The sequence below is a fragment of the Rhinatrema bivittatum genome, chromosome 8 (assembly GCF_901001135.1).
Source record: "Rhinatrema bivittatum chromosome 8, aRhiBiv1.1, whole genome shotgun sequence".
Classification (NCBI taxonomy): Eukaryota; Metazoa; Chordata; class Amphibia; order Gymnophiona; family Rhinatrematidae; genus Rhinatrema; species Rhinatrema bivittatum.
Genome location: NC_042622.1, coordinates 159,535,924 through 159,558,229, shown reverse-complemented (window position 1 = coordinate 159,558,229; position 22,306 = coordinate 159,535,924). Strand labels below are relative to the sequence as shown.

At 40.9% G+C, this 22,306-nt stretch overlaps 1 protein-coding gene and 1 long non-coding RNA gene across 17 annotated transcripts in view; one reads left to right on the top strand and one right to left on the bottom strand.

Annotated features, from left to right (window-relative positions):
- Window positions 1-22,306, top strand: part of ZNF618 (zinc finger protein 618) — a 638,793-nt gene that overhangs the window by 49,520 nt on the left and 566,967 nt on the right. The gene's annotated exons all lie outside the window — the stretch shown is intronic.
- Window positions 1-22,306, bottom strand: part of LOC115096787 — a 90,841-nt gene that overhangs the window by 13,606 nt on the left and 54,929 nt on the right. Inside the window, exon 3 of the long non-coding RNA XR_003858143.1 lies at window positions 2,713-2,767. This is a non-coding gene — a long non-coding RNA (uncharacterized LOC115096787). The remainder of the gene's footprint in view (window positions 1-2,712; window positions 2,768-22,306) is intronic.

Sequence of the window (22,306 nt, the reverse complement as noted above, 5' to 3'; positions counted from 1 at the left end):
CTCCCGGGTTCTACTAACTTTGGTACCTGCTCCTTGGGGTCCCTTTGCTTATTTCCTGATGCCTACCCTGAATCCAGGTACTCTCTCCTTGAGGGCCTGTGTCTGTCCTGGTGCCTGCTACCAATTCTTCTACCTGCTGGAACACTACCTATCAGCTACAGAGAGTGAGTACTACTTCTCCCAGTCTGTTCATCTACAACTTCTTCTCACATGCGTGACACACTGAACATGTGACCATCACGGGGCTAAATGTAAATATGCACTCAGCATTCACAGGAATCCCCTCAACCCCCAGCAATGAGTGCAGAGAAGATCTAGGGCATTACCCTGAACAACTCGCCATACAAAAAAGATATTCTGGTTCTGATGACATCTCAGTAAAAGCAAAACAAACTCCCTTTACTACCAGGCACAATAGCCTTCCTTATGAAAAGAGAGTAATTTACCACTAATGCATATCCTATTGAGAAAACACAACAAATAAGATTGATACAAATGCCTACATGCTAGTAAAATACCTCACCTCGGTCACACACCCAGAACTGACCTTCACCAAGTAAGAAAAACCACAAATTATAAATATGGAGACAGAAACAGGAATGGAAAACCAAAAAAGCCACTTTGCATGCAGTGCAAACCTGGTGAAATGAAAAGAAAAATATAGCACCTAACAGACTCTCAGGATTTGCAATAATGCACACAAACTAACCTGCACAAAGTTACACCTGTATTATGGAACACACTCAAACAGTAACAACGCTATCTAAGAAATACAACTATTAAACCAGACCCTAAACACTAATACATTTCCTATTGGGAAAACAGAATAAGCCAAGCTGCTATAGAGCCCCACATAGAAATAATTGTAAAGCTATACTAAAAATGTTACAAAACAGCTGCTGAACAGAACAATATCCAACAATTAAAAACTCATAAAAATTATTAAAACATCCAAATATCAATAAAATATTTCAAAACAGCAGTTATTGCATAACACCCAATAATTAAAATGGCAGTCAATCAAGAAAAATAAATTTAAAAAGCCACCTTTACTTATCCTCTCCAGCAATTCTCCTACTCCTTTCCCTTCCAGGCCAATAGCACCCACCAGAAGCAGCAAGGGCTGCTGAAGCTCTGTCCTCACAGTCCTCTTTCTTAGCGCCCACAACCAGTCACTCACATCTCACATCTCACACACCCACACACCCAAGACCACTCTCTGTCTCTCATCTTCCTGACCAGTCTCTCTCTCAATCACACTCATGCTTTCTTAAATACCAAGCTCTCAATCACACACAAATGCTCTCTCACCCATGCACACCAGCTGTCACCCAGGCTTCCATTCACACTCGCAGCACAAGCTCTCACCCAGGCACCCATTCACACCCACAGACACAAGCTCTCACCAAAAACAACATCTTCCTTCGCTGCAGGGATGGGCCACTAGGGGCGTGAGCTCCCATGGTGGCCTCAGTCGGGGTCGGGTTTCCTCTTCGCAGCCACGGGGATGGGCTCCTGTGGCGGCCTTGCTTGGTCAGGGTTGGGTTTTCCTCTTTTCCACCACAGAGATGGGCTCCCATGGCAGCTTTGCTTCGTCGGGGTTCGACACTGCCATTCCTCCCACCCCACCCCCAGGCTATGCAATGCTTGCCTCACCGGCCAATCAAAGGCTTCCTCCCTTCTTCCTACTCCCACTGGCAGGTAGAAGGGAGTAGGCTTCCGATTGGCCTGCGCGGTGGCAGGCAGAATGAAGGAGGCTTCCCATTGGGCAGTGGGAGTAGGAAGAAAGGAGGCTTCCAGTTGGCCCACGGGGGCTGGAAAAAAGGAGAAGGAAAGTACAAAGGTGCAGTGGGACACTGGGAGACGCGACACACTGGTTGAGAAACACTGGTCTAGAAAGTGGAAAAGTGAAGGCCTTGGTAGAATAAGCCTCCTTGTTTAGGTGACTGGGATCCCCTTCTGCCCTGAATAAAGCAGGTAAAACAGTCTTGGCACAGAGTTGTAAATCGTCTCTCTCCCCACGGACAAAGACTTTGAATGGATGTCCTTGATGGATGTCTAAAAAGTTCCTACTCATGGTTTTAAGTCCCTTGTTCTTGATTGGATTACATGGATCCCTGATGGGAAGAATCCTTCTGAAACAGTGGCTTCTGCTGTTCCCTTCAGGTAGGAAGGGGCAGCCAAACACTTTCTCTTGAGTCTAGAACAAAATCTCTTAAAGCAATTTAACAGTGGAGAGACCTGGCACCAGGTCACCACCTCCTCAGTCCTCAGAGGTGTAAAGGGGCAGGTCTTCCCTAACCTGGGTAGTCCCAAAAATAGGGTTCCCTAATCCCTGAGTTCATGTGGTCCACAGGGTTTCACCAGGTTTTCTATCAAGAAATTTATAAAAAGCCCAAAAATATACCCAGAGGGATAGCCCAACCATCGTGAGTAGACAGGATGGGAATCCTTCTGACCCTTGTCAGATTCCACAAGCTGGGTTAGCCTGATTCCCCTTACTGGGCCTGAAAAAAAACAAACCAAAGGTTATGCTTCTCGGCTACCTCCTAACTTCACAAAACTCATAAAGGTCTGCCCCCAGATTCCCTCTAGGGAGCTGCTTAACTGTTTGAGGCAGGCCATGTCAGACCCCCTGAAAGGGAGGGGCTATATTTGAATGGTATTCTCCCCCTTGATGATCTGCACTATTCTGATGGGAAAAGGACTTACCTGGGGCTTCATAGTGACTCGACAGGATGATCAGGTTACAGAAGAAAGTAGATACCTAAAATAAGATGGGTAGAGTTGGAAGAGGGTATGAGATGAAAGTAAAGGAGATTGTTTTTTCTAAACAGTGAGGGAAAAAAGTCTGACAAATTAGAAATTTTCGGTTTAGATATTTGATTGTGACAAGCTATAAATTCTGCACTTTATATAACATTTAAAAAAACTGATATAGTACTGCTCTGTTCAGTGTCATACTGCAGATGTAGAACCTGATGTTAGTAATAAGTAGCACATTCAAAACAAATTGGGGAGAGAATTTTTTCATTCAATGCATAGTTTTAAGCTCTGGAATTCATTGCCGAAGCATGTGGTTAGCATAGCTGGAGGAGAAGTCCATTAATTGTTTTTAGTCAAGTGGACTTAAGACATAGCCACTATTTATCACTGCTCGATAAAAGCATGGTATCTATTTAGTGTTTGGGATCTTGTGCCATTTCCACTGTTGCAAACGGCATACTGGGCTTGATGGACCTTCGGTCTGACCTAGTGTGGCAAATTCTTCTATTCTTAGTTTCAACTGCTATATTGGAGAGATTTAAAGAAGAGAAAACTACATGCACAATTATAGTTTACTTTATATTGGAACTGGACAGAAACAGGACTTTTTTTTTTCTAAACTGGACAGTGCAAGTTTTTCCTAATGTAGTGAGAGCCGCTCAGATATTTTATTTATTTATTTACTTACAGTTTGCACATTATCTTCTGGCCATAATGCTGAATATCTACGCTTATACTCACTCTCAAACCTTTATTAAATGTTTTTTTCTTGGTAATGTCTTTGCCACTCATTAATGTAGAAGGAACCACTGAATGTTCTTTGACAGGTTTTAAAACCCAAGGGGCTAATCAAATTAACTGATTCCATCAATCAAGGGTAAAGTATATATAAAAAATAAAATCCAACCAATCCCCATCTGCTAGCCATTTCTTATTGTTTCTGATGTTGGAAGAACATGTATTCATAAAAAACCCCATTCTACATGTGCGTTTTAAACCAAAAGTTTCTATAGTGTTTAATTTTAAATATCCAGCGTTCTAATTTTGAAAGCTGTTTCTCATGATCTCCCCTCTAGGTGATCCACAGTAAAACATCTAAGACTCTAAAAAGAATGTGTGTCTGAATTAAACAAATGTTGTACCAAAGTTCACTCAAGACAACTCATGTTCTGACATCTTGGTAGGCAATGCCTGCTTTGTTTTTCTCACATATAACACAGAACATAGGCAAAAACCACCTAGATTTCAAAAGTAATGGAACAATTGATAAAAGGTTTTAAAGCATATACATGCTATGTGTTAGGATACACAAACTATTGTTTGCATAGGAATGACACAAATAGAGCACTAGCCACATGTAAAGTGTCCCTTAAGTGTCACACTGAATGATGTTTGGTTTTGTAAATACTACACTGGGTAATGCTGATGGACATATTCTTTTAAATTTCTTAAATATGCCTTGTTGCTCCATGTTTGTTATAAAAGCAAAGGTGTAATGATTGTGTCCATATTTGTGAATGCTGAATATTTTGTGTAATACAGGGAAATTTGAAGAGAATAAGTTTTTCTGTAAAGCATGTTTGCTCACCGTAAATGGTGTTTTCCGTAGATAGCAGGATGATGTAATTCGGCGGTACCAAACGGACTCTTCTCTCCTTGCCTTGACCTCTACTGTGCATGTGTGGAGTTCTCATTCAAGCATTGTCTTGAGAGTTGCCTCAGTCTGTTTCATAACTAATTATAGCTAGATACTCAACTCTCCAGGTAAGTGGTCAGATAGATATTCCATGGGTAATTCATCCTGCTATTTACGGAAAACGCAATTTACAGTGAGCAAACATGCCTTTTCCGTTGATAAACACACTGAATTAGCCGTTACATATGGGGAGTCCCAAGCTGAGAGTTGCTGCAGAGCGATTGCTGAACAAGATTATACAAAACTACTTGTACGAAGTTCCTGTCTGTCATTGAGAGGTTTACACTTTTTACATCACATTGCTGTTTAAAGTGATGACCAAGTTGCAGCTATGCAAATGTATTCAAAGGGTACCACCCTTAAATAAGGAACAGTAGAAGCCAGAGCTCTGAGCTGATGAGATTCGACAGTCTTGTGATCTGCAATCCTGCTAAGATGTGTCAGTGCTGAATACATTTCTCTATTCAGGTAGACAGTTCTTTTAAAACCCAAGGAGCTAAGCAAACTTAGTGATTTTCATCAGTCATGGGGAAGGTATAATAAAAAAAAAAAAAAAAGGTCAACCAATCCCCATCTGCTAGTCATTTTATTGTTTCTAATGTTGGGAGAAAAACCATTCATAAAACAAACCCCATTCTACATGTGCATTCAAACCAAAAGTGACGCCAGAACTGTTAGTGTCATATGTGACTATTAGATATGAAGCTTGATGATGTGGTTGAGTCTTTTCTTATACTAGATGAGGGCCCTGTTGTAATCTGAAGTATGAAAGGTTCTTTTTTCACTGTGGATATGCAGTCTCGGGGGGGGAGGTGAATTGCGTGATTATGGAAAGCAGAGACATTTTGTGGAAATCTCAGGTGAGTGGGAAGGATTACCCAATCATGAAGGTAAGTAATGTATGGTGTATAGCAGACATGAGGTTGGAGCTTGCAGACTCTTGAAGTTGAGGCAATTGCAATGAGGAACACTATTTTCCATGTCAGGAACTTAAGAGAATCTGTTTGTAGTGGTCCGAAAAGCAGCTTCACAAGTTAAGAAATGACACATTCCAGTCCCACAGAAGTGGAGGTTATTGTGTTGGAGCTTTATGTAGCACAAGCATTTCATAAAATTGATTTCAGAGAACGAATAGAGATGGGTTTAGCATGTACTTGAACGTGGTAAGCTGCTAAGACATTTGGATGAACTTTAACTGATGAAGTGGTGAGTTCTGAATCTGAGAATAGGTGCAAGTATGTCAGCAAGTGCTTGGTCTCTCAAGAGCATGAGTCAAAGGTGTGTTGTGGATCACTTGGAAAATCTGATACATTTGAAGGTATAGCTCTTTCTTGTAGCTAAATGGTTCATTTGTAGCTGGAACCCCATATTCTTGATTGCTGTATGTATAGAGCTTCAGTACTGAAACACTACTATTTTCCATATTTGAGACTATAATACGAGGTTTTGACTCTAATACTGATTACATTGTTATCCTTAACATTATTGCTGTGTTTGATAACATAAAACATTAAATTCTTGTTAAATGTCTACAATCTGCTGTTATCTCCAGCACTATCTTCAGCTGGTTGTCTTCCTTTCTGATAGAACCCAGCAAGTTTAAAATAGGCTCAACTCTGACTGGTACTTTATGTTCTCAGGTGTGCCATGAGAATCTGCATTATTTGCTACCCTTCAACTTTTACCTGGCTACTCTGTCTAATTTTCACATCTACACACAAAAAGAGCCCAGTACACAGCAACAACGAAAAAGTCTAGTGTAACAAAACACGTATTGCACAAAAAAATGAAGAATTTTTTCATAAACAATATATTATATATTTAAAATTTGGGACCATCATACTACCCTTTTTCGTCTCTTAGAACATGAACTATGTTCCATCAATAAATTGACAGGGTTACATTTAATCATAGGTCCATAGTGGTTTTTTTTTTATATATAAAAATGCTTTTCTAAATTATTAAACCCCAAGTAGTGAGAGAGTGAAAAAATCAATTACTTCCCCCCCCCTTTTTTTTTTTGTTGTTGCATAGATTTGTAATCTTTTCAAGCCCAACACGATATCCTGTTTCGCTGGAGCTGCCTCAGGGGCTGAACAGCAAATTTTCTACGTTGAATTCTTTGGTTCCGCGCTGAAATAGAATCTCTTTGAAACTTGAAAAAATTATTGCATGACCAAAGAATTCAACATAGAAAATTTGCTGTTCAGCCCCTGAGGCAGCTCCAGCGCAACATGATATCGTGTTGGGCTTGAAAAGATTACAAATCTATGCAACAAAAAAAAAAGGGGGAAGTAATTGATTTTTTCACACTCTCACTACTTGGGGTTTAATAATTTAGAAAAGCATTTTTATATATAAAAAGAAAAAGTATGGACCCATGATTAAATGTAACGCAGTCAATGTATTGATGGAACGTAGTTCATGTTCTAAGAGACGAAAAAGGGTAGTATAATGGTCCCAATTTTTAAATATATAATATATTGTTTGAGAAAATTCTTCATTTTTTTGGGCAATACGTGTTTTGTTACACTAGTTTTGACATCTAAGCATAAATTACAAAACTTATGCAGATGTCTTAATTTTTTGTTCCTTATAATACATCTTGGAAAGACACTTTAGCTTTGGTTTCCCCGTTCCTTAATACAGTTAAGTGTTGGCTATCTCACAATCAGTTAAAACTCAATATCACAAAAACTGAAATACTTCTGCTTACAGGTCTTAAATCTCCATCATATGAAATTCCTAACACCCTAACTTTTCAAGAACACAGTATTCTGATTAGTCAAAAGGCAAGGAATCTGGGAATCCTATTTGATTTCAATCTCAATGCAACATCACATTTCTATGGTTGTAAAATCCATTTTCTAAAAACTCCACTTAATAAAAGATTAAAATCACTGTTTGAAGCATTAGGTTTGCATTTAGTCCTACAGTCATTAATTCTTAACCTTGACTACTGTAACTCATTATACTTTGGTTTGCCTGCCACCTTGACTCATCCTTTACAAATCACTTAAAATTCAGCCACCAGACTATTCACCAGAACAAGACTTGGTGACCATAATTCATCTGTACTCTGTTTACTCCATTGCCTTCACATAGCCTTCAGAATTCAATACAAGGTAATCATGATGATTCATAATCTCCTATAAAATGTCACATCCATTTGGCTCAGGACTGTTCTCTGTTTTTATAAACCTATGAGGCAACTACGATCTTCTAATAAAAAAAATCTACTTGTCATTCCAACACCTAAACTTGCAAGACTGGAAACAACCAGAAACCGGGCCTTTTCTGTTGCTGATCGCATCTGTGGAACTCTTTTCCTGAAGATCTGTGAGACATTTTTCTCAGTGGTTTAATGCCTTTTTAAATAGCTTATCTCTTCTCCCTGACCTACACTTGAATTAACATCCAGAGTATTGTTCCTTACTCTAATTTTTGTATAATTTATTTAACTGTGTTCATGCAAATTTATTGTTACATTGTCTGCTTGTGTGAGATGTGTTAATTTTGTATGTTCACCTTTGTAAGCTGCTTCAAGCTATTGTAGACTGTGAGAAAGAAGACTTTTTTCAATAAATAATCAGCTATGGAGCATTCAACCTCTAAACCGTTAAGTTCAGGTATGAACATAAGAAATTGCCATGCTGGGTCAGACCAAGGGTCCATCAAGCCCAGCATCCTGTTTCCAACAGAAGCCAAACCAGGCTACAAGAACCTGGCAATTACCCAAACACTAAGAAGATCCCATGCTACTGATGCAACTAATAACAATGGCTATTCCCTAAGGGGTAGATTTAAAAAAAATGCGCTTTCGCGTACTTTTGTTGGCGCACCAGTCGCAAACAAAAGTACGCTGGATTATAGTAGATACGCGCGTATCTTCTAAAATCCAGGATCGGCGCGCGCAAGGCTGCCTATTTTGGGCAGCCGGCACGCGCCGAGCTGCGCAGCCTGCCTCCGTTCCCTCCGAGGCCGCTCCGAATTCGGAGCGGCCTCGGAGGGAACTCTCTTTCGCCCTCCCTCACCTTCCCCTCCCTTTCTCTACCTAACCCACCCCCCCGGGGTGGGTTAGGTAGAGAAATCCGGGCGGATTTACGCGAGCAGGGCTTTTAAAATCCGCCCCTAAGTAAACTTGATTAATATCTGTTAATGGACTTCTCCTCCAAGAACTTATCCAAACCTTTTTTGAAACCAGCTACACTTACTGCACTAACCACATCCTCTGGCAACAAATTCCAGAGCTTTATTGTGCATTGAGTGAGAGAGAATTTTCTCCAATTAGTCTTAAATGTGCTACTTGCTAACTTCAAGGAATGTCCCCTAGTCCTTCAATTATTCGTAAATAAACGATTCACATCTACTCGTTCAAGACTTCTCATGATCTTAGACTTCTAGTATATCCCCCCTCAGCCGTCTTTTCTCCAAGCTGAACAGCCCTAACCTCTTCAGCCTTTCCTCATAGTGGAGCTGTTCCAACCCCTTTATCATTTTGGTCTCCCTTCTCTGTACCTTCTCCATCACCACTATATCCTATTTGAGATGCGGTGACCAGAATTGTACACAGTATTCAAGGTGCGGTCTCACCATGGAGCGATATAGAGGCATTATGACATTTTCCGTTCTATTAACCATTCCCTTCCTAATAATTCCTAACATTCTGTTTGCTTTTTTGGCTGCTGCAGCACACTGAGCCAACGATTTTACAGTGTTATCCACTATGATGCCTAGATCTTTTTCCTGGGTGGTAGCTCCTAATATGGAACCTAACATCGTGTAACTACAGCAAGGGTTATTTTTCCCTATATGCAACACCTTGCACTTGTCCACATTAAATTTCACCTGTAATTTGGATGCCCAATCTTCCAGTCTTGCAAGGTCCTCCTGTAATGTATCCCAGTCTGCTTGTGATTTAACTACTCTGAATAATTTTGTATCATCCGCAAATTTGATAACCTCACTCATCGTATTTCTTTCCAGATCACACACATATATATATATATATATATATATATATATATGGACTTTGTATTTGGATTTTCAGAAGGCATTTGACACATCATCTACCGGTTCACCTTTATTCACATGTTTATTAACCCCTTCAAAAAATGAAGCAGATTTGTTAGGCAAGACTTCCCTTGAGTAAATCCATGTTGACTGTGTTCCATTAAATCATGTCTTTCTATATACTCAACGATTTTGATCTTGAGAATAGTTTCCACTATTTTTCCTGGCACTGAAGTCAGACTCACTGGTCTGTAATTACCTGGATCGCACCTGGAGCCTTTTTTAAATATTGGGGTTACATTGGCCAGTCTTCAGGTACAATGGATGATTTTAATGATAGGTTACAAATTTTAACTAATAGATCAGAAATTTCATTTTTGAGTTCCTTCAGTACCCTAGGATGCATACCATCCGGTCCAGGTAATTTGCTACTCTTTAGTTTGTCAATCTGGCCTACTACAACTTCCAGGTTCGCAGTGATTTCGTTCAGTTCGTCTGACCCATCACTCCTAAAAACCATCTCCAGAATTGGTATCTCCCCAACATCCTCATTAGTAAACACGGAAGTAAAGAATTCATTTAGTCTTTCTGCAATGGCCTTATCTTCCCTAAGAACCCCTTTAACCCCTCGATCATCTAATGGTCCAACTGACTCCCTCACAGGTTTCTTGGTTTGGATATATTTTAAAAAGTTTTTATGAGTTTTTGCCTCTATGGCCAACTTCATTTCAAATTCTCTCTTCGCCTGTCTTATCAATGTTTTACACTTAACTTGACAATGCTTATGTTTTATCCTATTTTTTTCAGATGGATCCTTCTTCCAATTTTTGAAGGATGTTTTTTTTGGCTAAAATACCCTCTTTCACCTCACCTTTAAACCATGACTGTAATCGTTTTACCTTCCTTCCACCTTTCTTAATGTGTGGAATACATATGGACTGTGCCTCTAGGATTGTATTTTTAAACAATGTCCATGCCTGTTGAACATTTTTAACCTTTGCAGCTGCACCTTTCAGTTTTTTTCTAACTATTTTCCTCATTTTATCAAAGTTTCCCTTTTGAAAGTTTAGTGTTAGAGCTGCAGATTTACTTATTGTCCCCTTTCCAGTTATGAGTTTAAATTTGATCATGTTATGATCACTGTTGCCAATGGCCCCACCACAGTTACCTCTCTCACCAAATCCTGCGTTCCATTAAGAATTAAATCTAAAATAGCTCCCTCTCTTGTTGGTTCCTGAACCAATTGCTCAATGAAGCAATCATTTATTACATCCAGGAACTTTCTCTCTAGCAAATCTTGATGTTACATTTACCCAGTCAATATTGGGGTAATTGATATCTCCCATTATTATTGCACTGCCAAATAGGTTTGCTTCACTGATTTCGCTTAGCATTTCATCATCTGTCTGAGCATTTTGTCCAGGTGGACGGTAATATATTCATCACTATACTCTTACCCAATACTCATGGGATTTCTACCCACATAGATTCTACTGAGCATTTAGTCTTTTGTATGATCTCTATCCTGTTGGACTCTATACTCTCCCGGACATAAAGTGCCACACCCCCACCTAGTTGATCCTCCCTATCATTGCGATATAATTTGTACCCTGATATAGCACTGTCCCGTTGGTTATCCTCCTTCCACCAAGTCTCTGTGATGCCAATTATGTCAATCTCATCATTTGCTGCTATACACTCTAACTCTCCCATCTTATGTCTTAGACTTCTGGCATTGGTATACAGACATTTCAAAGTGTGTTTTTTGTTTGTTTTAACCTGCTTTTCAGTTGTTTGGGATAATTTGGAAATCATTAGCTTCGGTGATTTTTTATATATAGGCATATGGACTGTGTTTGCTTTTAATGGAACCTCTCTGTTGGGATGCCCTAATTCTCCTGTTTCATTAGTATCCTTCAAGGATACATTTCTCCGAACCATGCACTGCTGAGTGACTGTCGGCTTCCCCCCTTGTTCTAGTTTAAAAGCTGCTCTATCTCCTTTTGAAAGTTAGTGCCAGCAGCTTGGTTTCACTCTGGTTATGGTAGAGCCCTTCCTTTCGGAAAAGTCTCCCCTTTCCCCAAAAGTTTCCCCAGTTCCTTACAAAGCTGAATCCCTCTTCCCTGCACCATCATCTCATCCACGCATTGAAATTCTGGAGCTCTGCCTGCCTCTGGGGACCTGCACGTGGAACAGGAAGCATTTCAGAGAATACCACCCTGGAGGTTCTGGATTTCAGCTTCCTACCTAAAATCCTAAATTTGGCTTCCAGAACCTCTCCCACATTTTCCTATGTCGTTGGTGCCCACATGTACCACGACAGTTGGCTCCTCCCCAGCACTGTCTATAATCCTATCTAGGATGACACTATTCTTTGCATGTTGAGCTAACAGAGTAGAATCCTTCCCCCAGATATATGGGGGCACTGTTGGAAAGTTGTATGAGATAATGAAACCATGTCTGGACAATTCTGGAACTAAAAAAATCAACAGGTACATTTTCAAACCGTTGCTCAAGCAAAAATGACCCCATACACACATCTGTGGGCCGCATGTAAGCAATACGAATTTTAAGAAACCGGAATATACGCACATACATAAATGTGTGCATGGCAAGAATAAGGAGGCAGAAAAGGGGCAGGGAATGGGCTTTCTGGGGTGGGTCCAAGATGTACACATGTAACCCCCCAAATTTTGCAAAGCTGACTTCGACAATGCGAGCCAAGTAATGCAGGTAACTTTACTGCTGGTTCTGATGAGGCACAAGTCTAGAACAGAGGGATCCTGAACACTTTGGGGGGGGGGGGGGGTGAGAGTCTCTTGAAGGGCCAATCTGATAAACTCTATATATGTATCTCACTGTAAGAGAGGCAATTTCCAACTCTGGGTAGGTTTTAGGGGTGAGGGATACATTGGTCTGCCTAGGGCGCAAAGGTCTGTAGACCCTTGTAACACTGCCCCCTAATATATCTGAAAAATGTTCTGTCCCCTCACTTTAGCAATCCTTTCTTCTACTTGAACTTTTGCTTTCCTGATTTCTTTCTTTCTCTGTGTTTCACCAGGTATTCTTCCCTGTGTTCCTCTATTTGAGATCCTGTATACTTCATGAGTGGTGGTCTTTTTGCCTTTTTTTCAGCCACTTCGTTTGAGAACTGGATAGGTTTCATTTTCCTCTTAAACTTTTTTTTTTTCTCTTGACATTTTTGTGGCATATAACAAGAATAATAGAGGTAAAATTCCTCTGTCCATACAAAAGCTAAACTTTTTTTTTCCATTAAACCAGTGAATTTTAGATTAATACAGTCAACACAGCTGGAATTGTCCCAACATGTACATCTAAGAACACATTTTCATATTTAAACAGGTAAAACATAATTAAGTACCTTCCAAATACTCATGATATGGACCCTAGATGGTAATATATTTCACATGCTCATTTTTAAGATCAGAGTGTAACATTTCTATAATCTGCAATGACTGATCTACAAATGCCAGTTTGCAATGCTTGGACATACTTCCAAAAAGTTGCTATGGTGAATCTGGCTGCTAAACAGAGCTGCCTCGCAAATATTCTACATTTAATTGGGACCAAAGACCTGTTCCATCATCTGAGAAGTTCTAACTCAGGGGTTACTTGAACAGGGATGCCAAGAAGATCAGCAGTTTCCTGAGTAACTTGCTTCCAGAAACTAACCCCTGGGCAGGAACCCCATAACCTCTCTGCATCTGGGAAACATTTAGAATAGAATATGGGGGTATGATAAGTTTTATTCAACAGCTTAACCATTAGTCTGTTCTCTTAGCACAAATAAAGATGTGATGTGTGGAATGCCATATAAGCTTCCAAATTCTGTGGTCTAACTCTAAACTTAGGTTATTATTCCAGGCATCAACTATAGATTTTGGTGTGTGTTTAGTAATATCCTTAACATATGCATCAGAGTCACTTATAAAATTATCTAGCCCATCTAATGGATGTAAAGACCTTGTCAAATCAAATCTTTGCCCCCAAACTCTTCATAGTTGGAGATAAAAGCATGGGAATGAGGAGGGAGATCAAATTCTTCACAAAGGGACTGGAAAGTAAGGAACCCATCCTCCTCCAAAAGTTGATCAACATACACAAGGCTACTGTTGCTCCAATCTCTGAAGGTTGGTAAAAACGTATATCCTGAAAGAGTTGGGTTTTCATATATAGGAGCAATTGGAAGTTAACATAATCGGCCTGCCCCAAGAATTTTAGGACCTGTTGCCAAATTTGTACAGAATGAGCAAGCATGGGACTATTTTTGCAGATGCTTCTCTGTTAGGGGAGTCCTATGAGAGAGAGGGGGGAACTGCCAGATTAAGTGCCTCAGCCTGAAATTTCTTCAACTGTGAAGCCATGACTCTTCGAGCTGTCGACCATAAAAATGTCTATCCAACCAATAATATACATGAAAATTAGGCAAGGCCATACCTCCCTGCAACTTGGGCAGCGAAAGACAACTCAACCCTATCTGAGCCTATCTTCCTTGCCAGATAAACCTAGAAATGCATTTATTTACATCCTTAAACACACGGGAGTCTGACAAGGTACATGCTGAAACAAATATGGTAGTTTCAGAAGCAAGATCATTTTAAGCAAGTTAATTCTACTGTCCAGGAGATTGTCAACTGCTCCCCCAGGTCTGCATTTTTTTGCTTTTTCTGAGATATTAAGGGAGTATAAATCTTCACATAAAGATCTTTAAAATTCCTTTAAATAAAAATCCCTAGGTACTGAAAACCATGGGCCACTACCTTGAAACCCCTGCGAGATTCCTGGACTCTGTTTTAGATCTAGTAGCGACATCTCAACTTGTCAAGATTAATTTTGTACCCTTCCAAGACACCATACTTTGACAAGAGAGCAAGAAGCATTGGCCCTGATGTTCTAGGAGATGTCATCAGCACGTCATCCGCATATAGAGAGAAACCCTAGGTAAAAACCCATGAATATCGGGATGTTGCCAAATTGCAACCATAAGGGTTTCAATGGCTAGGTCAAAAAGCAAGGGTTGAGAGGGCATTCCTGTCTCATGCCCTGAAATATAGAAAGAAACCAATTAATATTTAAAGACACTCTTTGCTTTTTGTACATAGCCTTAATCCAGGCAGTAAAATGAGCAAGTATACCAGCTCTCTTCTAAACTGGAAATAAAGGGCCATGTAAGGCAATCAAATGCCTTTTCTCATCCAGAGAAATTACAATATCCAACAACCATTCAGTTTCGCTAAGTGTAAAAGGTTAAACAGCCTCCTGGTATTGGAAGTGGAATTGGACGCGCGTTTGACCCGCTAGCTCTACCCCTTATTCAGCAAGGGGTAATAGCGCATCGAAAACTCGCATCCAACCCCCCCCCGCCCGAAACTAATAGCGCTCGCAACATGCAAATCCATATTGATGGCCCTATTTAGTTAGTCCCGTGCGATTCAGTAAGTAAAATGTGCAGCCAAGCCGCAGTCTTTAATTTCTGCCAGCGCCGGGGAAGTGTACAGAAAAGCAGTAAAAACTGCTTTTCTGTACACCCTCCGACTTAATATCATGGTGATATTAAGTCAGAGGTCCTAAAAGTTTAAAATAATAATAAAAAAAAAAAAAGTAAAATTGGCTCGCGGGTTGAAAACCAGATGCTCAATTTTGCCGGTTTCCGAACCCGTGGCTGTCAGCTGGTTTGAGAACAGACGCCGGCAAAATTGAACTTCTGCTGTCAAACTCGCTGACAGCTGCCGCTTCAGTCAAAAAAGAGGTGTTAGGGATGCGCTAGTGTCCCTAGCGCCTCTTTTTACCGTGGGCCCTAATTTGCATGTTTGTCCCCCCCTGAATCGCGCGCACAGGAGAGTGGCCTGTGCATGCGCCGCTCTCCCGCGACCTTTACTGTATTAGCCTGTGTGAGAACAAAATCTCAAGTCGAAGCTGCAACAACTTAGCGAGTATTTTTTCTGTCTGAGTTAAGAGATAGGACCTGCACTCCAAAGCATTCTTCCCCTTTTTATAAATGTTATTGTAGCATCCACTATGGTGCCAGTGACTGACCCTCCTCTCCCACTGCATTAAAAAAACAATAGGAGGTAATTGGAAACTTGCAATAAATACTTCTTTTTTTTTTTTTTTTTTTTTTTAAGTTTATGGAAAACCCATCAGGGCCCGGAGGTTTCTTGCCTAGTAAAGCCTTTACAGCAGCCTACATTTTTAAAAGCAAAATAGGCTCACCAACATTTTTCCTCTGGGCCTCGAGGAGGGAGGGCAACCACAGACTCTGCAAGAAGTTCTGAATCTCAGGCATATTACACCCACCAGGTGTACTATAGAGTTTAGAAAAAAATACTGCACAAAGACCTTCCTGATATGAAGTTTAGCAGTAGTACCGTACCGCCTGATTGCTGCCTTATTTGAGCTATATGAGATCTACATGCTTTTAGTCACTCTGGTGAGAGAGGCCTCAGGCTTAATCCCAAGTTCATAAAATCTAAGTTTTTTGTATATTTCAGGGCCTTCCCAATTTTGCTCATTTCCAGAGGTTGTAGCTCCTGCCTATATTGCTCCAAAGATTTGCGTTCATGCGGAACAGATTTGTTTATGGCGGATCTCTAAGCCCCGAATCTCAGCTAACGGCAGAGCTTCCTTCCTTTTTCTCTCCTTTTAGGTATGGCTCACAAAACTGTTTCCCCCCTTAAAAAAAAAAAAAAAAAAAAAAAAAAAAAAAAAAAAGCTTTAAAAATTTCCCACCTCTGGATTATAGGTGGCAAATTCTTCTATAGTTTAATGAGATCAGGAAAGTGCTTATCTTCTAGAAGGAAAGTATTAAGTCGCCACGTATAAGGTTTTAATTGGGTGAATTCAAAAGTTAAGCAAACTTCCACAGGGGTAGTTATCTGATATAGTGCATGACAAAATTTTACTAAATCTCTGAACCCCAGATTAAGAGGAGCATTAAGAATGGACTGAAGTTTTATCAACTGATGGGTCTGGGCAAATATTCCAAACCCAAAAGTTGCTGTCTTTTCAGTAAGGGTATGAAAAAAATTCCTTTTATGTGTTGGGGCCATAGTCATTTCACTAGTGAAAAGGAAACAGAATGCAATAAACACTCTAGTATAATAAATCTACCTTTTTGCATCCTCCAGCATTCTGTGAACAACCAAGGGTGGGCTTTTATGGATAAGAATAAAAACTCCCCTGCTCTTTGAGTTGTATGAGGAGTAGTACATCAGCCCCACCTTAAGCTTTCCGTGTTCTTGGTCAGTAAGATGCGCTTCCTGCAATAATAATATTTGAGCCTTATTACGATTGGCAAATGGGAGGATACGCTTTTGTTTAATCAGAGAAGACATCCCTCTAATGTTCAGTGAAGTACATAGTATGGTCATATCACCCCAAAGGTAGAATATAACAAACGGAAACTCTTGAGCGAGGGAAACTTTTAACTAGTTCCTCAAAAATATAACCCATAAGTTGCTGCAGCTTACTCAGAATACTGGCAAAAAATATAAATAAAATTTTAACATTCCAGCTGTCAGTACTTTCACATCCCATATTATGCACAGGGGTGCACTTGGAGGTGCGAGAGTGCTGAGAGCCGGTCTTGCTTGTTGGGTCACCTGGTTCTGCACTGTCGATGGCATCGTTTACCATTCTCTTGCGTATTTGGTCTAAACTCAGCTGGCGGCCTTTTTCTTTGAGGCTTTCTGCAGTGTTAGTTCGTGTTAAGAACTCAATATACTCTTCTGTGATGAGATGATAGGTTAGGGAATGAAGCTTCAGCTGCTTTATGTGGTGCTTGAGATTAATGGAGCTTTCTAATACTTTCTCTTTTTTTCTGGTTGAGGCTGTGCCATTCTTTCTCCACTTTATTTTTATTGTCCTGCTTTTTTGCCTCATACTTCTCTGCAGATCTCTCTGTCAGTACACATAGCGTCTTTGATTTTCTGCTTTCATCTCTCCCTTCACCTTTCTCTGAGTCATTTCCTAGTTCCATGGTTTCAGCTAGCTGGTTTGAGGTGGGTAGCAAACACATTTTATTTCAGCTACTGAGTTACTTCAGGAACAGGACTAGGCTAATTAACACTTTGTTGCTTCGGACTCTCTGTTACCTGGCCTTGGTGTGGGCGGGAGTCTGGTATCTATGACAATGGATTGCTTTCAGCTTCCTGCCTGCTGAAGCGTAGTGGAGGAGGGGAGGGCTGCTACCCCTTTTTCGGCGGCAAGGTGTGTAACAAAGGGATGGGGGAGGAGTAGAGCTGCTTTCACTCTGTCCTTTCAATCTCGATCTCCCTAGTGGTGTGTGCTCAGTTGAATTCAGTCTTTTTTTTTAATTCAGTTTGATTCTACACACTCACCAGTGTTTTGCTTCAGAACCCTTTAATAATTCTTAATAAATCTCCACAATTATTTAGTTCCTTGTCAGTCTTTTACTGTTTAGTCAGTAAAGTTGGCAGAGAGCTCAGGTTACTATGACAACTGATTGCCCTCTGCCTGTAGCACTGGTAGAGGGGAGGAGTGAGTTTCTCGGCTTAGAGAAACTTGAATGGACTTAAGTACAGTCATTAAGTCCTTTTGTTTGAAGCTGTATTTCCTTTTCCTGCCTCAAGCTCAAATTACACAAAGCCAGTGCTTCTTTACAGATCCTAGTATTCCTTGCTTACAGCAACGGAGCGCACGGTTAGCCTGCTATTGGACACGCGTTTTCCCTTATTCAGTAAGGGGAGGAAAATGCGTGTCCAACCTGCGGCACCTAATAGCGCCCTCAACATGCATTTGCATGTTGAGGGCGCTATTAGGTATGCGCACGGGATACAGAAAGTAAAATGTGCAGCCAAGCCGCACATTTTACTTTCAGAAATTAGCCAAAGGTCGGCGTTAATTTCTTCCGGCGCCGGGAAGCAGTAAAAACTGCTTTTCTGTGCACCCTCCGACTTAATATCATAGCGTTATTAAGTCAGAGGTCCCAAAAAGTAGGAAAAAAAAAAATTTGAATTCGGCCCGCAGCTGTCGGGCTAAAAACTGGACGCTCAATTTTGCCAGCGTTTAGTTTCCGAGCCCGTGGCTGTCGGCAGGCTCGAGAACCGACGCCGGCAAAATTGAGCGTCGGCTGTCAAACCCGCTGACAGCCGCTGCTCCTGTCAAAAAGGAGGTGCTAGGGACGCGCTAGTGTCCCTAGCACCTCCTTTTTCCCGTTTTTCCCGCGTCACCCAATTTAAATAGAAAATCGCGCGCACCGGCAAAGGGCCAGTGCGTGCGCTGGGAGAGCGGGTGTTCGTCCGCTCTCCCGTGGACTTTACTGAATCGGCCTGTCAGTTCCGAAGTGTAAATCTTTACAATCTAGGGTTTTTTATGCTTGGTTCTTCCCCCACTGCGGGCATGGGAGGCTCTTCAAATGCAAGACAGTCGTTAACGATTCCTGTTCAATGCAGACCTTCTGTAGCAGGCTGAAATCCCCTGTTTCAACGTACTACATATTTCCTTGAAAGGCTTTCAGGTCAACAAGTTTCACAGACTGTACAAACGAATTTTACTGAGTTTCTATTTGCTGGTTTCTCACTTGTTATCTCCTGTATGATTTCAAGCCATTGGCGAGTTACAACTGCAGCCTCCTGTATGATACAGTTTTCTTATTTGCGGTTATCTAATTAGCTTTTTTACTGTGCTGGCTCAATAAGAAATACACAGATTTCCCTCTTCCACACAGCTAACTTCTCCCCTTAATCAGTCCTCTGGCAAAGATCTTTTAAGTTTGAAATTATTTATTGTACAGATAATTTTCCATTACTTACAATTGTTGCTTCCAAACGTATATATATGCCCCAGGCAGAGATCTTTCTAGCTGGAGATAGGCAGGAGAAGGGAGATGGAGTTTCTTGGGATTCAGGATAAGGCAAGGGGTTCTGAAGCTGATTAGTCTTTAGGATTAAAGCGATGAGGAGAGATGTAAAAAAGCTAATTGTATTTCAGAGACTGCAGGTACTTCTAGCCTTTAGGCAGCATGCTTGAGAGTGATTACAGGAAACATCCCAATAAGCTGGGGCTAGAGGGCGAGATCCAATGGCAGCGAGCCTAGGATCCATGTGAGGCAGGGAGGGCATGAAGGGCAGTTCCTTGAGCCAATAATGCACTTAAGAAGATCAAGTTAGATTGAGAGAGCATGCAGACCCTTCCCAATGAGAGAAGCAGGGGGGAGGGAGTTTCTCTTAAAGGCAAAACTCCCCTTAAAGGCAGGGCTCACAGGCTTTTATCATGGGTTACAAATAAGGACTGCAGTGTATATACAGATACCAAAATGTACCCACTGCTGGGGACAGAACACTTTTATTTTTTTGCAGTTAGAGTATTTTTATATTTACTTGCTCGTGTCATGCTGGCAAGAGAAGGGGAGTAAGGAACTGGGCCAGGGCAAGGGGGTGCAGAGGCACCGTACTCCTACAGCCCCTGGCAAAGTGGCCAGCCAGCACCGATCTTCAGCTTCAGGATTTCCTGCCATGCGGCTGTTGGGGAAATACATCCATTAGCTGTCCGGACCTGGGGAAGCTAATGGATGAATTTCCCCAAAAGCTGCGTGGCAGGAAATCTTGGCAGCTACAGACTCAGTGACTGCTCTGTGCCATGATGATCGCAGCACAGGCAAACAGTGGAGTGCTGCCTTCTTATCACTGCAGGGCCGGGAGGGGAGCCTTGGGACGCGATTTGTGCAGCAGCAGTAGGATGGCTTTTCCCTCTTCCCGGATACCCGGTAAACATCACTTCCTCTTCTGGGCCACAGGGGCGGGAAGAAGAAAAGGTCATGTTCCTGTTTCCAGCTTCCACAAACACTGCTGATGTTACCCTCTGGGCTTGAATGTGCCGATAGCCTGGGCAGGAATGGCAGCAGTGTTTGTCTCGCTGAGGTGAGGAGAGAGGGAGGGGAGAGTGTGTGAGCAACAGGTCAGTAGAGAAATGCTGTTCTGGAGCAATTGATTCAGTAACAGAGAGCAATTTTAGATCTAATTTTCAGTGGAGCGTAGGATTTTGAGAGAGAGTTAATAGTGATGGGGCCGCTTGGCAATAGTGATCATAATATGATCAAACTTTAATTAATGACTGGAAGGGAGATAGTAAGTAAATCCATAGCTCCAGCACTAAACTTTGAAAAGGGAAACTTTGATAAAATGAGAAAAATAGTTAAAAAAAAAAGCTGAAATGTGCAGCTACAAAGGTTGAGTGTGCAACAGGCATGGTCATGGTTAAAAAAGTAATCTTAGAAGCGCAGTCCAGATGTATTCCATACATTAAGAAAGGTGGAAGGAAGGTCAAATGATTGCCAGCATGGTTAAAAAGATGAGGTAAAACAGGCTAATTTAGCCAAAAAGTCTTCATTCAAAAATTGGCTCAATACGAGCATCCATTTTATGTCGCCTTAATTGATTCCATACAATATACACGTCTGGAACATGTATATTGTGCCTCTAGAAAATTATTTTTTTAGATCAGGTTGTTACATTATTTCTTTCGTTGTGAACACCACAAGCAGTAGATTTAAGTATTGAAATGATACTTAAGAAGAACCAACAGAACAGTATTTTTGCAATTCTCATAAGCTCTTGACTGGAGGAATGACTTATCACCAGCTCCGAGGCTGGAGTTAAATTTGCCACATTGAAAAAAGTGTGTTGGCTGCCTGGCAATTTACTATATCAGGGGTAATACTTAATAGCTTCATCGCGTGGAATTTACATGTAATGGGTGCTATCTGCTATGCCATTGCTTAGGTGTGCGTTTTGAACACGCTAATCCCCTTATTGCATCGGGCATTGCAAGACTAGCTCATCCAAAATGCACATCCAACTTCTTGTTAACCTGTGCTCTAGCTGGGCGCACTTTATTGCATTGGTCCCTTAGACTGGCTCAGTACCCTTTTCCACCAATACCACTGATTACAAGAGTAGGACAAAAGCTGCTGCAAGACTGTAATGGGGTAGTCCGAGTATTGATAACACAGACTAGTCAGTCTTTGAAAAACAGGCCCTGTGATCTACTTGCTAATATTTACAGAAATAATAGTTCTTTGCTAATAAGTAGAGCGATAATTAAAAACACTGACCCCACTTTTCTTATGAACCGCTTTTATATGGTTCTCCCCTTATTCTTATAATTTGTAACAAGCATTTATTTTCCTATACTTAGATTCGGAGGTAATATTACTTCTGTTATAATTTGAGTTAATTTAAATTCTTATATTATAGACCGGAGAAAATGTTAATCCGTCCTGTATATTCTGTTTTATTTTCTTTAAATATTGTTGTCATTGTATGATAATGAAAACTCAATAAAAATAAAATAAAAAAACAAAACAAAACCCTGACCCTGCAATCATGAGATCCCTTTGCTGTTGTAGCTGCTGTGTACCACAGAAACAATTGCAGAGTTTAATGTCCAGACAGCATATTGTAGTTAATGTGATTTCCCCCTATGGGAAATCCTAGAGTGTGCAAAAGAGCAGGGAAGTTTCCAGCTACCGTATTATGTTTGTGTATGTTTTCTCAATAGGACATGTATTGATGGTAAATTATTGTTTTTTTTCATAAGGGGGGCTATTGCACCTGGTAGGAGAGTGTTTGTTGCTATTACTGAGTTGACACCAGAAATGTCTATTTTGTATGGTAAATTGAAAGGGGGCATGTCTTAGTTCAGTTCTGTACCCATTGTTGGGGGGGGGGGTCAGGGTGGTTTCTGTAGATAGTGTGTTTTACATTTAGCCCCATGACTATCGTGTTCAGTGTGTCACACATTTGAGAACTATCTGCCAGGGGTGTCCTGACAGAAAAAAGGTGAGAACCA